This window comes from Lepidochelys kempii, chromosome 24 (assembly GCF_965140265.1).
Source record: "Lepidochelys kempii isolate rLepKem1 chromosome 24, rLepKem1.hap2, whole genome shotgun sequence".
Lineage (NCBI taxonomy): Eukaryota > Metazoa > Chordata > Testudines > Cheloniidae > Lepidochelys > Lepidochelys kempii.
This window is the reverse complement of record NC_133279.1, coordinates 12,047,784-12,063,900: the sequence shown is the minus strand read 5'-3', so window position 1 is coordinate 12,063,900 and position 16,117 is coordinate 12,047,784.

Sequence of the window (16,117 nt, the reverse complement as noted above, 5' to 3'; positions counted from 1 at the left end):
GCACAGAGAACTGTACAGTGTAAGCTCGTAAAATTCATCCCCTCCCTCAATGTGGAGGAAGATATGCACAGCTTTTTGCCCCCCAGTTATGAATTCCACATTTCAGAGAAAACAAGAACAAGTTTATTACTAAAAAAGGTAGATTTTAAATGATTATAAGGGATAGCAAACAGATCAAAGCAGATTTGTGAGCAAATAAAACAAACGCAAACTAAGCTTAATACGCTAAAGAAACTGGTTACAAGTAGTACTTTCTCACCCTTTAGGCATTTCTTTCACAGGCCAGACACCTTTTCCAGCCTGAGCTCAGCTCTTCACCCCACCCCTCTTGTCTCTTAGATGTTTCCAGCGGTCACTCTGGGTGGGGATTCAATGAAGAATGAACACTGATTAAGTCACTCCCCAGCTTTAAATAGGTTTTACATATGGTGGGAACCCTTTGTTTTCCAGTGTGGTTCCATCCCCCCAGCGGAAAAATACTGGTATTCTATTATGGAATCCAGTAGCAGATGACATGATCACATGTCCCTACAGTGTCAAAGTAGCCATGAGTCAAAGGCCATTTGTAGTATTCCAGGAAGCTTCTCAGGAGGTGGGAGATTATCATCTTCAAAGACCTATTGTTCTCCCTAATGTCCTCTCCAGACTGAAGTGTAATAAGTTCATAGAATCACAGAATTCTAGAATATCAGGGTTGGAAGGGACCTCAGGAGGTCGTCTAGTCCAACCCCCTGCTCAAAGCAGGACCAATCCCCAACTAAATCAAATGTTGTTAGGGTTGATGCAAGTTGTTAGGGTTGATGCAAAATTGCACTAGATAAATCCCTCAAACTGCTGGGAAGCAACTCCAACCTAAAATTTGCAATGGCCCATTAGTGTAGCCCCCGGGACTATGCTCACTGACATTTCTATACTAGAGAGACAAGGTGGCTGAGGTAATATCTTTTATTGGACCAACTTCTGTTGGTGAATGAGACAAGCTTTTGAGCTACACAGAGATCTTCTTCAGCTCAGGAAAATGCATTTTAAAGTCTCTACTGGGAGCCTGTGGTAAGAATTTCACCTTGAACCAAGTCTAGTTTGTTAAGTTCAGAAAACACTTTATCCTTATTTCTCTTGTAACCATTTCTGCATTTAATGCCTTATACTTGTACTCACCTAAAATCTGTCTCTTTATAGTTAAATAAATTTGATGTATTCTTTAATTAAAACTAAGCCAGTGTTTTTAATTGTTTGGGTAACTCCATTAAGGTAGCAGACTGTTGTATACTGATTCCCTTAGAGAGTCAAGAGACCTAATATATATGGACCATCCAAGACAGGGCTGGACATTGCAGTACATATGTCTTTTTGGAGAAAATCTGGGACTCGGAGTGTGTTGGGATCATCCTGCTATATGCCTTGCTGGGGCCCTAGGCATAACAAGCAATGTGAACCAAAGACTATTGTCATAAATATAAAGGGAAGGGTAAACCCCTTTGAAATCCCTCCTGGCCAGAGGAAAGCTCCTCTCACCTGTAAAGGGTTAAGAAGCTAAAGGTAACCTCGCTGGCACCTGACCAAAATGACCAATGAGGAGACAAGATACTTTCAAAAGCTGGGAGGAGGGAGAGAAACAAAGGGTCTGTGTCTGTCTGTAGTCGTCTTGGCCAGGGACAGAACAGGAATGGAGTCTTAGAACTTTTAGTAAGTAATCTAGCTAGGTATGTGTTAGATTATGATTTCTTTAAATGGCTGAGAAAAGAATTGTGCTGAATAGAATAACTATTTCTGTCTGTGTATCTTTTTTGTAACTGAAAGTTTTGCCTAGAGGGGTTCTCTATGTTTTTGAATCTAATTACCCTGTAAGATATCTACCATCCTGATTTTACAGGGGGGATTTCTTTATTTCTATTTACTTCTATTTTTTATTAAAAGTCTTCTTGTAAAACACTGAATGGTTTTTCATTGTTCTCAGATCCAAGGGTTTGGGTCTGTGGTCACCTATGCAAATTGGTGAGGCTTTTTATCCAACATTTCCCAGGAAAGGGGGGTGCAAGTGTTGGGAGGATTGTTCATTGTTCTTAAGATCCAAGGGTCTGGGTCTGTAGTCACCTAGGCAAATTGGCGAGGCTTTTTACCAAACCTTGTCCAGGAAGTGGGGTGCAAGGTTTTGGGAAGTATTTTGGGGGGAAGGACGCGTCCAAACAGCTCTTCCCCAGTAACCAGTATTAGTTTGGTGGTGGTAGCGGCCAGTCCAAGGATAACGGGTGTAATATTTTGTACCTTGGGGAAGTTTTGACCTAAGCTGGTAAAGATAAGCTTAGGAGGTTTTTCATGCAGGTCCCCACATCTGTACCCTAGAGTTCAGAGTGGGGGAGGAACCTTGACATGGTGGCACAGTGGTGGGATTAACCTGAAATCATTTGAGATCCAGTTGAGATTTTTTGAACTAGAAATACAGATTTTAAAAAGGAATTTTTAGGAAGTCCAGAAAGCAGCTTTGAAACTGAAAGCAGCTTGGTTTCTCTCTGCTTTGTGGCCAAGCAGAGACAAAAGGGGATTATCTTGTGAATTGCAGGTTTTCTTTGCCTGGTGGCAGGGTACTTAACTCCTGCAGGGAAATTCACAGTCTTCCAACCCAGAGGTTTTTTTTTCTTTTCTTCCTAAAAGTAAATAGGGGGGGTGTGCTCTACCCATTTGCCTGGAGACAAAAGTGGCAGGGTTTTTTTTAGGATTTTGATTTTTTTTTTTGTTTTACAAGGAGCACAGGTTTGAAAAGAAATTTTTTTTTTCTTTGGGCTGGGTAAGCAGGTTTCCAAGTAGTTGGAGGTTTTTTGCTTTAATGTGGGCCCAGAGCAGAGACAAGGGAATTGTCTTTTTCTGTAGGCTGACAATCACTATCAGAGAATAGGTATTCTATTCCAGCACAGCAAAATTTTACAGCCAAGTTTTGTTTGTTTATTTCTAAACCTCGGGTGTAAAGTTCGTTAAAAACAGAGAGGTTAGAATGGCCAAATCCTCAGCTCGACTACAGCTGGAATTAGCCAAATTTCAGGCTGAGGAAAAACAAAGGGAACATGAAAGACAGATAGAACTCATGCAGCTGAAGAAGGAACAAGAAAGGGAGGCAGAACAACACCAAGAGGCTGCCCACAAGAGGGAAATGGAGGCAAGGAAGCATGTGGAGGAGGAGAGGGAAAAAGAGAGGAAGCATGTGGAGGAGGAGAAGGAAAAAGAGAGGAAGCATGTGGAGGAGATGGAGAGGATAAAGGCCCAGCAGAATATCCCAACAAACCCTAGCAATCCTTCTCCAGGTACCACTTCCCATCCCAGAAAGTTCCCCGCCTACAAGGCAGGTGATGATACTGAGGCCTTCTTAGAAAACTTCGAAAGGGCCTGCCTTGGGTACAACATCTCTACTGACCAATACATGGTAGAGCTGAGGCCGCAGCTCAGTGGACCCTTAGCTGAGGTGGCAGCTGAAATGCCTAAAGAACACATGAACAAGTATGAACTGTTTAAATCCAAGGCGAGAGTCAGAATGGGGATAACACCCGAGCAGTCTCGTCGGAGGTTCAGAGCCCTAAGGTGGAAACCAGACATGTCATTTACCCGACATGCCTACCACATTGTAAAACATTGGGATGCCTGGATATCAGGAGCAAGTGTTGAATCTCCAGTAAATTTGCCCTTCCTAATGCAAATGGAACAATTCTTAGAGGGTGTTCCTGAGGAAATAGAAAGATACATCCTAGATGGGAAACCCAAAACTGTAATTGAGGCAGGAGAGATTGGAGCCAGATGGGTGGAGGTGGCAGAGAAGAAGAAAACTGGTCGCAGTTGGAGCGGAGACCAGAAGGGACCACCCCAGACCACACCCTATTACCGGGGGCCGCCCAAAGCCCCACCTACCTCCCAAAGAACCCTCCAGACCCCTTATCGTCCCACCACCCCGTTCTCCAGCAACCCTCCTCGCCCCAGTGACCCGTCAGCTGGACGATGTTTTAAGTGTAACGAGCTGGGGCATGTAAAGGCCAACTGCCCCAAGAACCCCAACAGATTACAGTTCATTGCACCGGAATCACACCAGAGGTCCACAGGCCCAGATACCTCCCAGATACCCTTGGAGCGGAGGGAAACTGTGAGTGTGGGCGGGAAGAAGGTCACCGCGTGGAGGGACACCGGAGCACAAGTGTCAGCTATCCATGCTTCCTTAGTGGACCCCAATTTAATCAACCCAGAGATCCAAGTGACGATTCAACCCTTCAAGTCCAACTCTTTCAATTTGCCTACAGCCAAGTTGCCTGTCCAGTACAAGGGCTGGTCAGGAATGTGGACTTTTGCAGTCTATGATGATTATCCCATCCCCATGCTGTTGGGGGAAGACTTGGCCAATCATGTGAAGCAGGCCAAGAGGGTGGGAATGGTCACCCGCAGCCAGGCTAAACAAGCCATGAGGCCTAGCTCTGTTCCGGAAACTTCTATCAGGACCCAGTCAGAGGTGATGGACCTGGACCCCAGGCCAATGTCTGCAACAGCAGTAGTGGATCCAGTCCCAGAGACCCAGACGGAACCAGTCCCAGAACCGGAACCAGCCGAACAACCAACACCAGACCCCGTGTCAGCACTGAATCCAGTACTTGCAACCTCAACACCAGAGGGCCCCACCGAACCTGAACTGGCAGCAGCCGATAACCCTACACAAGAGGCTCAGCCGGAGCCTGAATCCCAACATAGTGCACCAGCGGAGAGCGGTTCACAGTCAACAGAAACAGCTCCATCCCCTATATCGCTTCCAGAGGGACCAAGCCTAGGTCCACAATCCCATGAGGAACTGATGTCTCCAGCATCAAGGGAACAGTTCCAGACCGAACAGGAAGCAGATGAAAGCCTCCAGAGAGCTTGGACGGCAGCACAGAGCAACCCACCGCCTCTCAGCTCTTCTAATCGATCCAGGTTTGTTGTAGAAAGAGGACTTTTATACAAGGAAACTCTTTCTGGGGGACACCAGGAAGACTGGCATCCTCAGAGACAGTTGGTAGTTCCAACTAAATACCGGGCCAAGCTCTTGAGCTTAGCCCATGATCACCCTAGTGGCCATGCTGGGGTGAACAGGACCAAAGACCGTTTGGGGGGATCATTCCACTGGGAGGGAATGGGCAAGGATGTTTCTACCTATGTCCAGTCTTGTGAGGTGTGCCAAAGAGTGGGAAAACCCCAAGACCAGGTCAAAGCCCCTCTCCAGCCACTCCCCATCATTGAAGTTCCATTTCAGCGAGTAGCTGTGGATATTCTGGGTCCTTTTCTGAAAAAGACACCCAGAGGAAAGCAGTACATACTGACTTTCATGGATTTTGCCACCCGATGGCCGGAAGCAGTAGCTCTAAGCAACACCAGGGCTAAAAGTGTGTGTCAGGCACTAGCAGACATTTTTGCCAGGGTAGGTTGGCCCTCCGACATCCTCACAGATGCAGGGACTAATTTCCTGGCAGGAACTATGAAAAACCTTTGGGAAGCTCATGGGGTAAATCACTTGGTTGCCACTCCTTACCACCATCAAACAAATGGCATGGTGGAGAAGTTTAATGGAACTTTGGGGGCCATGATACGTAAATTTGTAAATGAGCACTCCAATGATTGGGACCTAGTATTGCAGCAGTTGCTCTTTGCCTACAGAGCTGTACCACATCCCAGTTTAGGGTTTTCCCCATTTGAACTTGTATATGGCCGTGAGGTTAAGGGGCCATTGCAGTTGGTGAAGCAGCAATGGGAGGGATTTACACCTTCTCCAGGAACTAGCATTCTGGACTTTGTAACCAACCTACAAAACACCCTCCGAACCTCTTTAGCCCTTGCTAGAGAAAACTTACAGGATGCTCAAAAAGAGCAAAAAGCCTGGTATGATAAACATGCCAGAGAGCGTTCCTTCAAAGTAGGAGACCAGGTCATGGTCTTAAAGGCGCTCCAGGCCCATAAAATGGAAGCATCGTGGGAAGGGCCATTCACGGTCCAGGAGCGCCTGGGAGCTGTTAATTATCTCATAGCATTCCCCACCTCCAACCGAAAGCCTAAGGTGTACCATATTAATTCTCTAAAGCCCTTTTATTCCAGAGAATTAAAGGTTTGTCAGTTTACAGCCCAGGGAGGAGACGACACTGAGTGGCCTGAAGGTGTTTACTACGAAGGGAAATGTGCTGGTGGTGTGGAAGAGGTGAACCTCTCCATGACCCTTGGGCGTATGCAGCGACAGCAGATCCAGGAGCTGTGCACTAGCTACGCGCCAACGTTCTCAGCCACCCCAGGACTGACTGAACGGGCATACCACTCCATTGACACAGGTAATGCTCACCCAATTAGGGTCCAACCTTACCGGGTGTCTCCTCAAGCTAAAACTGCTATAGAACGGGAGATCCAGGATATGTTACAGATGGGTGTAATCCGCCCCTCTGAAAGTGCATGGGCATCTCCAGTGGTTCTAGTTCCCAAACCAGATGGGGAAATACGTTTTTGCGTGGACTACCGTAAGCTAAATGCTGTAACTCGCCCAGACAACTATCCCATGCCACGCACAGATGAACTATTAGAGAAACTGGGACGGGCCCAGTTCATCTCTACCTTGGACTTAACCAAGGGGTACTGGCAGGTACCACTAGATGAATCTGCCAAGGAAAGGTCAGCCTTCATCACACATCTCGGGCTGTATGAATTTAATGTACTCCCTTTCGGGCTGCGAAATGCACCCGCCACTTTCCAAAGACTTGTAGATGGTCTCCTAGCGGGATTAGGAGAATATGCAGTCGCCTACCTTGACGATGTGGCCATATTTTCGGATTCCTGGGCAGACCACCTGGAACATCTACAAAAAGTCCTTGAGCGCATAAGGGAGGCAGGACTAACTGTTAAGGCTAAGAAGTGTCAAATAGGCCTAAACAGAGTGACTTACTTTGGACACCAGGTGGGTCAAGGAACTATCAGCCCCCTACAGGCCAAAGTGGATGCTATCCAAAAGTGGCCTGTCCCAAAGTCAAAGAAACAGGTTCAATCCTTCTTAGGCTTGGCCGGTTATTACAGACGATTTGTACCGCACTACAGCCAAATTGCTGCCCCACTGACAGACCTAACCAAAAAGAAACAGCCAAATGCTGTTCAGTGGACCGGAAAGTGTCAGAAGGCCTTTAACAAGCTTAAAGCGACACTCATGTCTGACCCTGTACTAAGGGCCCCAGACTTTGACAAACCGTTCCTAGTAACCACAGATGCATCCGAGCGTGGTGTGGGAGCAGTTTTAATGCAGAAAGGACCTGATCAAGAACTCCACCCTGTAGTGTTTCTCAGCAAAAAACTGTCTGAGAGGGAAAGCAACTGGTCAGTCACTGAAAAAGAATGTTATGCCATTGTCTACGCTCTGGAAAAGCTACGCCCATATGTTTGGGGACGGCGTTTCCACCTGCAAACCGACCATGCTGCACTAAAGTGGCTTCACACCGTCAAAGAAACTAACAAAAAACTTCTTCGGTGGAGTTTAGCTCTCCAAGATTTTGATTTCGACATCCAACACATCTCAGGAGCTTCTAACAAAGTGGCTGATGCACTCTCCCGTGAAAGTTTCCCAGAATCAACTGGTTAAAATCGTCCTTGAGATGTGGAAAATATTGTTAGTCTTTATGTACTTGGTAGTATATTTAGAGATGCATGTGTCTTATTAACTCTGTTTTCCTAGAGCTCCAGGAAGAAATCCCAGCCAGTGTTTCACCCTAGCTGAGATTTGGGGGGCGTGTCATAAATATAAAGGGAAGGGTAAACCCCTTTGAAATCCCTCCTGGCCAGAGGAAAGCTCCTCTCACCTGTAAAGGGTTAAGAAGCTAAAGGTAACCTCGCTGGCACCTGACCAAAATGACCAATGAGGAGACAAGATACTTTCAAAAGCTGGGAGGAGGGAGAGAAACAAAGGGTCTGTGTCTGTCTGTAGTCGTCTTGGCCAGGGACAGAACAGGAATGGAGTCTTAGAACTTTCAGTAAGTAATCTAGCTAGGTATGTGTTAGATTATGATTTCTTTAAATGGCTGAGAAAAGAATTGTGCTGAATAGAATAACTATTTCTGTCTGTGTATCTTTTTTGTAACTGAAAGTTTTGCCTAGAGGGGTTCTCTATGTTTTTGGATCTAATTACCCTGTAAGATATCTACCATCCTGATTTTACAGGGGGGATTTCTTTATTTCTATTTACTTCTATTTTTTATTAAAAGTCTTCTTGTAAAACACTGAATGGTTTTTCATTGTTCTCAGATCCAAGGGTTTGGGTCTGTGGTCACCTATGCAAATTGGTGAGGCTTTTTATCCAACATTTCCCAGGAAAGGGGGGGTGCAAGTGTTGGGAGGATTGTTCATTGTTCTTAAGATCCAAGGGTCTGGGTCTGTAGTCACCTAGGCAAATTGGTGAGGCTTTTTACCAAACCTTGTCCAGGAAGTGGGGTGCAAGGTTTTGGGAAGTATTTTTGGGGGAAGGACGCGTCCAAACAGCTCTTCCCCAGTAACCAGTATTAGTTTGGTGGTGGTAGCGGCCAGTCCAAGGATAACGGGTGTAATATTTTGTACCTTGGGGAAGTTTTGACCTAAGCTGGTAAAGATAAGCTTAGGAGGTTTTTCATGCAGGTCCCCACATCTGTGCCCTAGAGTTCAGAGTGGGGGAGGAACCTTGACAACTATGAACCAGAGTAGGCCTGGCCATGGCAGAATAGTAATGCACCAGGTGTTGGCTAACCAAGTAAGCATATTCCTGACTGGAGAGGATGGTACAAGAACACCCAAAGTTCTCAAGAAACTACAAAAACAGATTCTGAAGAGGTTGTACAGGAACACACCGAAAGCTTGTAAGATAAGAATGGGATCACAGGACAATGGATGATTATGTTTTCTTAGAACTAGCAGGTACAAGTTGTAAGGGTGATGTGATGGAGTTTATCAGGCCCTGCTGGAGGCCTCACAGGCCTACACACCCTGCTCTAGAAAAGGAGCAGTAAAGGTGGGTCCTCCAGCCTGCTTAGAAAGGCTGCAGGGAAGTAGCCAATCAAAGCCCAGCAGGCTCAGTTAAAAGGAGCGGCTGGGTTTAAGCAGGTCAGTTGCTGGCTGGGACCAGAAGGGTGAGGAAGGAGAGGCGATGAGAGCTTTAGCCCTGAGGTCAGTGTGGTGTTTAGATGTTGTTTGTAACAATTAGAATTGGGAGCACTGGGTGTTGGTAGTCTGAAAGGACAGGAAGGAGGGGGAGGAGTTGAGAGGCTGGAAGAAAGCTACAGAGGGTGCAGCAGCAGCTTGGTAAAGAGGTTTCCACTTTGAAAATAAAGTCCTGTTGATGCTTGTTAGTACCTTGCCTGGTTGATACAATAATCAGGGTGAAGAGGAAGGGGCTGTGTGGGAAGTGGCCCAGGGAATAGCAGGAGCAACTATTACAGGAAGCAGCACATGGCTGCTATCTATAGGGTCCCTGTGTCAGGACCCAGAGTAGCAGGCATGCTTGGGTCTCCCCACTGGCAGGGTGGCCTGAGCCCCAAGAAGGGGATAAGGCTTGTTTAGAGGCACAAGTGAAGGGCAGGACTTAGAGTCTCCAGGGAGAAAGCCCTGAGGGTACTGCTCTATACCAGGGCTGACAGACTTAAAGTTAGCCCAGAAGGGGCTGAGGACTGAGCCCACAGACAGGGCTAAAGACCGTATCAAGGACACAGGGACAGGCTGTCTTGGAACTTTAACCCCGGGAGGGGTTTATTTGTGCATAGAGACTGTGTGTGACTTGCAGGGGTGAAAGTAACTTAAAGGACTAATTGGTACACCAGAGTGACGATCAGGGGAGGCAGGGCCTCAACCAGAAGGGGCGGGCCCTTTAAATCTCCCCTAGAGCCACACTGCCAGATCCCCAGGGTATCGGCAGCAGCCGGGAGCCCCTGGGGCTCCGGCGGTGATTTAAAGGGCCTGGGGCTCCGGCCACCACTACTGCAGAGGAACCCTGTGCCCTTTAAATCTCAGCCGGAGCCCTGGGGTAGCAGCAGCAGCCAGGAGCCCCTGGGGCTCTGGCGGTGATTTAAAGGGTGTGGGGCTCCAGCCGCCACTACAATAGTGGAGCCCCGGGCCCTTTAAATTGCCAACAGAGTCCCGGGCCACTGCCGCTACCCCAGGGCTCTAGCAGTGGGGCTTGGGTGGCGATTTAAAGGGCACAGGACTCTGGCTGCTGCTACCTTAGCAGAGCCCCGGGCCCTTTAAATTGCCGATGGAGCCCCGGGGGCTTCTGGCTGCCTCCACTAACCTGGGGGCTCCTTCAGCGGGGCTCTGGTGGCAATTTAAAGGGTCAGGGGCTTCGGATGCTGCCGGGAGCCCCAGGCCCTTTAAATCACTGGCCTGGGGAAGCTGGTACTGTCAGTGTACTGGCTCTTGCCAGTACGCCTTACCGGACTGTACCGGCTTACTTTCACCTCTGGTGACTTGTCCAGATGGCTGAGCCACTGAAGACTCATCAGACAAGGGCAAAAGCCAACAGAGGGCGCCAGGAGATGAGACAGAGAGTGCAGTTTCACACCCAACCAACAGGAGGCGCTCACAGGAGGTAAGTGTGCTCTGTCACAAGTGGTAACTAACAACGTCTGGATTGTAATATGTAACTTGTTTGTATCAAGGTATAAAAGGAGACATTATAGGCAAGGCAACTTTTCATCTGCCGAGGGGACAGGTTCCTGGTGTCCTGACTGAGCCTTTACCCTGTCACAGACATACATGTGGTAGCATCCCTGCACCTGTTGGTCAGAGCGCTAGTACCATGCTTTGCTGACAATGAACCTGGCCAGGCGTCTTTGTGAATAACATTGGTGTCTGCTGAATTAACATGCTGAGCTGTTTGCTGGTGCAGCTGGCATCAGAGCTACAAGAGCAGCAGCACTAAGAACTGTAACAACTTAGCAGCCCTAACCGCATTGCGCAGCACTAACCATGCTGGTGACCCCACCCGCTGACTTGGTAAGTGGCGAGCTGCCTGATCTTTGGGTTGCAACCTTAGATGGTAAAAAACTCAGATCTAGGAAATCCCTTTCTGCCTCCTCCACCCCCCCAAAATCCCCACAGAGTTTGATAAAGAATGGATGGGCTGGGTAATGAATAAAGGTGGTCCCTATGAATTTAAAAAAGAAAGTGGGGAAACATACACTGGAATCTGTAAAGCTAGGGCACAGGCTGTAGCCTTGAAGAAGAAATGTAGAATGTTGTGTATTGTGGTGATGGCTGTTAGATGGGTAAGACAACATGCCACACAATTGGGGGGACAAGTAACAGAAACAGACAGACTTAGAAGCAACAGAGCCCTGGAAAATGCAAACTTTGCTGGGAGGGCAGCAAGCAGTCCAGAGGCATGATATGTTACAGCAAGCCCAGGAACAGAATAGAAAATTGGAAACAGCTGTAGAGAATCTGCAAAAAAGAGACATACCATCCCCGTTATAAATCTTGGTGTGCAGTAACAGGCTTCAGGTATTTATACAGTGCCTGAAGGATGGGGACTGAAATGGAAAAAGGTGGCCCTAGCAAAAGTAAAAGATGGAACATGGGATGACTGGAATGGGGACATTGGGAATGACCCAAACCAAGAACCACCAAGAAGATGATGGGCAGGGGCCACCACACTGCAGCCACCACATTATGATCGGAGCCAGGTTCTGGTAAAACCTAAACTGAGACCTAGATGGGTGCCTGTTAGGAAAGGAGAAGTAAATGCACAGAAGGAAGAAGTAGCAAACAGTACTTTCACAAGATTGGTAGATGGAGGAGGAAACGTTATGTTTAAGAGAGAGGCTGTGACTTGTTCATGGGGGGGCTTGGATGAAAGAATATAGACATAATAAACCAACAGTGAGCGGGTTCACTTCCAGAATGGATGCATTAATGCATCTTGTTGCCTGGAAACAATTAACTGCAGCAGGCGAGAGCACTCCTGTAATCCATTTGGCATGCAGACAAAAGCAACAGACACTGGGGGAACAAATTCAGGTTTTCCAGGAGCAGGTAGCAACCATCACTCTCCTTCCAGAGTCAGGATAAAAAACAGAGTTCTGGGTTTCCAGCCCTCTGCTTTAACCCACGGAGCCCCACTCCTCACTCAGAGCTAATAATATAACTATCTCAAATATTTTTACGTACCATTAAGCTTTCCGTTCTATCGCCTTAGTTTGCTCAACTCAACTGCTGCTGCCTGATCTCTCTTGGCTCAGGTCTCCCTTGCTTCCTAGGTCACTTTACCTCCCACCCCTGTCCTCACTTCTGCCCTTTCTTTGTTCTAAAAATTAAAAGTTATAGTTATTAGAGAAACCTCCATCACAGAAAGAAATGGAGCAATTGGAAAAAAAACAAAAAATCATCAAAAGGCTAAAGGTGGTAACATTACTTTAAATAAGTCCAGTAAATAGATTATTTTAATGATTATTTTACAGGAATGAACAGCTGGAATACTCCTAACTTTCTTGAAGATGTGGTTGCCAAGCAACAGAAATGCAGACTCTACTTCTAATCCTAGCTACTAACTAATATATGAAACATATCTTATTCTTAAAATAAAAGTAATATGAAGTTATGGAAACTACCTTAAGTTAGCTAAATTAATACAACAAACTGGACAAATAACTTCACAGGAATTTTTATCAATTCTTACTAAGTTTTCAATAAAAAGGTGATAACTTGCTTATTTCAATGTTTAACTTTTATCTGTCTGTTTTCTAAAATGCACTGCCTTAATAACTTTAAACTCTTAATGCCTTATCTTGTATAGTTATAAATAGAATTTTGGCACCATTCCTCTTTAATTGTAAATTTGTTCTGTATGTCATGTGACTAATTTTTTGTTTTTTTAATTTTGTTTCAACAAAAGCCAAATTTATACTTTTTTATATATAAGTGGTACCACTCTATTTTAATATGATGGTTGGGTTAGAACCATCATAATACCTTTTTTGTGCAAAGGTCAGAAAGGCTTCAGTTATAAATATATGTACTAGGGCTGTCAATTAATCGCAGTTAACTTATGCAATTAACTCAAATTAATCGCACCGTTAAACAATAGAATGTATTAAATATTTTAGATGTTTTTTTCTACATATATATTCTATGTTGTAATTGAAATCAAAGTCTATTACAAATTTGCACTGTAAAATGAGAAACAAAAGAGATGGTATTTTTCAATTCACCTCATACAAGTACTGTAGTGCAATCTTTTTGTCATGAAAGTGCAATTTACAAATGTAGAATTTTTTGTTATATAACTGCACTCAAAACCAAAACCATGTAAAGCTTCAGAGCCTACAAGTTCACTCAGTCCTCCTTCTTGTTCAGCCAATCGCTAAGACAAACAAGTTTGTTTACATTTACAGAAGATAATGCTGCCCTCTTATTTACAATGCCACCAGAAAGTGAGAACAGGCATTTGCATGGCACTTGTGTAGCTGGCGTTACAAGGTATTTATGTGCCAGATACGCCAAATATTTGTATGCCCCTTCAAGTTTTGGCCACCATTCCAGAGGACATGCTTCCATGCTGGTGATGCTCATTTAAAAAAAAAAAGTGTTAATTAAATTTGTGACTGAACTCCTTAGGGGAGAATTGTATGTCCCCTGTTCTGTTTTACCTGCATCTGCCATATATTTCATGTTATAGCAGTCTCAGATGATGACCCAGCACATGTTCTTCATTTTAAGAACACTCACTGCAGATTTGACAAAACTCAAAGAAGATACCAATATGAGATTTCTAAAGATAGCTAGAGCACACAACCCAAGGTTTAAGAATCTGAAGTGCCTTCTAAAATCTGGGAGGGACAAGGTGTGGGGCATGCTTTCAGAAGTCTTAAAAGAGCAACACTCCAATGCGGAAACTACAGAACCCGAACCACCAAAAAAGAAAATCAACCTTCTGCTCGTGGCATCTGACTCAGATAATGAAAATGAACATGCGTCGGTGCGCACTGCTTTGCATTGTTATCGAGCAGAACCCATCATCAGCATGGACGCATATCTCCTGGAATGGTGGTTGAAGCATGAAGGGACATATGAATCTTTTGCACATCTGGCACATAAATATCTTGCGACGTCGGCTACAACAGTACCATGCAAACACCTGGTCTCACTTTCAGGTGACATTGTAAACAAGAAGCAGGCAGCATTATCTCCCACAAGTGTGTGTGTGGTTAAAAAAAAAAAACAAAAAACAAAAAAAAAACCTTGTTTGTCTGGGCGATTGGCTGAACAAGAAGTAGGACTGAGTGGCCTTTTTATTTTATATTTGAATGAAGGTTTCTGTACATAATTCTACTTTTTTTAAAGTTCAACTTCCATGATAAAGCAATTGCACTACAGTACTTAAGATGTATTAAGTGAATTGAAAAATATTTTGTTTTTTTACATTGCAAATAGTTGTAATAAAAATATAAACTGTGGTGTAATTGAAATCAATATATTTGAAAATGTAGAAAATATCCAAAATATTTAAATAAATGGTATTCTATTGTTTAACAGCATGATTAATCGCAATTAATTTTTTTAATTGCTTGACAGCCCTAATATGTACATATATTTCTGGTTCAACAAATAATGCAACTGCAACAAAAATATTCTTTTATTAATCACAGGTTTTTTTATTCAAAGGAAAAATGTAATGGGACCTCTCAACATTAATGCAAGGGTAATATTAACAAAGTGTCAGTTTCTTTTTTGGCTTGTATAAACTTGTTTTTGCCTTTATTAAATATTAAAATGTTATAAGAATATTATAACTAAAATGTCAAAAATATCACAATACATAGTATGTCTGGTTATGCTGCAAAACATTAAAACTAACCAAACAATTTCAACTGGCTTTTACCTTTTGTCTTTAAGAACAACCAAGTGTCCTAAAAGTTTAATACTCAAAGTGTTTGCATAGACCTGCATTTAAACTTCATTTTTGGTTTAATTTTAGCTTAATAGCTTAAAAATTACCTTTTTATGTTGTGTTTAAAAAGGAGTGGTTGTTAAAGTTTGTGCTTCCAAACAGTTGTTAAAAACGGGATTGGTATCACAATCAAATTAACTCTAAAAAGCTTAGTAACAGAATTTTTACCCAACTGTTTTGCTAAAACAGTGCTCAGCAGGGAAAAGCAATACACCTTCTCACAGAAGATTGTGAGCATATATCTTACTTTTTCCCCCCCACAGTAAATATAGTAAAGTGAAAAGGAATGTCTATGCAACAACTGCAAAAGTATCTAAAACAATCTATTTGTGCTAAAGAATAGGGAAAATCAGAACAAAAGCATAGCTCATGTTACAGAAGACATATTACACTGTAAACAAAGTTAATCTGTGTATTAAATTTGGGTTACTGAAAACAAGAAAAATGTAAAACAAACAATTTTATTATTGTAACCAGCTTAAGCTGTTTGAGACCATACCATAGACCTAAGACACCAGGAGATATCGGTGTGTGGCAAAGAAACCCCTAGGCGTCAGGAAAAGAAAAATGAAGTGCTTTATAAATAAGACTGGCCAAGCGACCTCACCCTACAATATATGGACAATTAAGTATGCAATCAGCTAGGAACCACCAGCTGGGCCAGATCTAACTGGTATTTAAAGTGTATATTATTAAACAATGTGAGTTCATTTGCCTGTGGTTTTAAATCTTTCTCAGTGAAATATGACTGAATTTGGTTACTGTGTAAAAATAAAGGTATATGCCTTTGTTAATTAATATACTAACATCTTATCAAGAATGTGCACAAGACTCAAACGCTGGGCAAAGATTATTCTGCAGTCTGGTATCTACAAATAGGAGACCCCAAAATCTAGATGGAATTATGGGTTACATTTCATGATTATTTGAATCTGGAATATCCATTTGGAACTGGGGCAATATAAAAATATTATACATATATATATTATACATATATTTGGCCAAACTTTCTTCAGAAGTGTGGGAGCTGGGGCTTAGGGCTTCAACCCTGTGGGGAGGGGCTCTCAGGGCTTCAGCCCTACTCCTGCTGAGTCCAGGAATGGTCACACATACCAGTCACTATTTTGACCACCAGGCAGCAGAAACTGTCTCTGAACCTAGAATTCGTGGTGTTAAGGCTCCTGA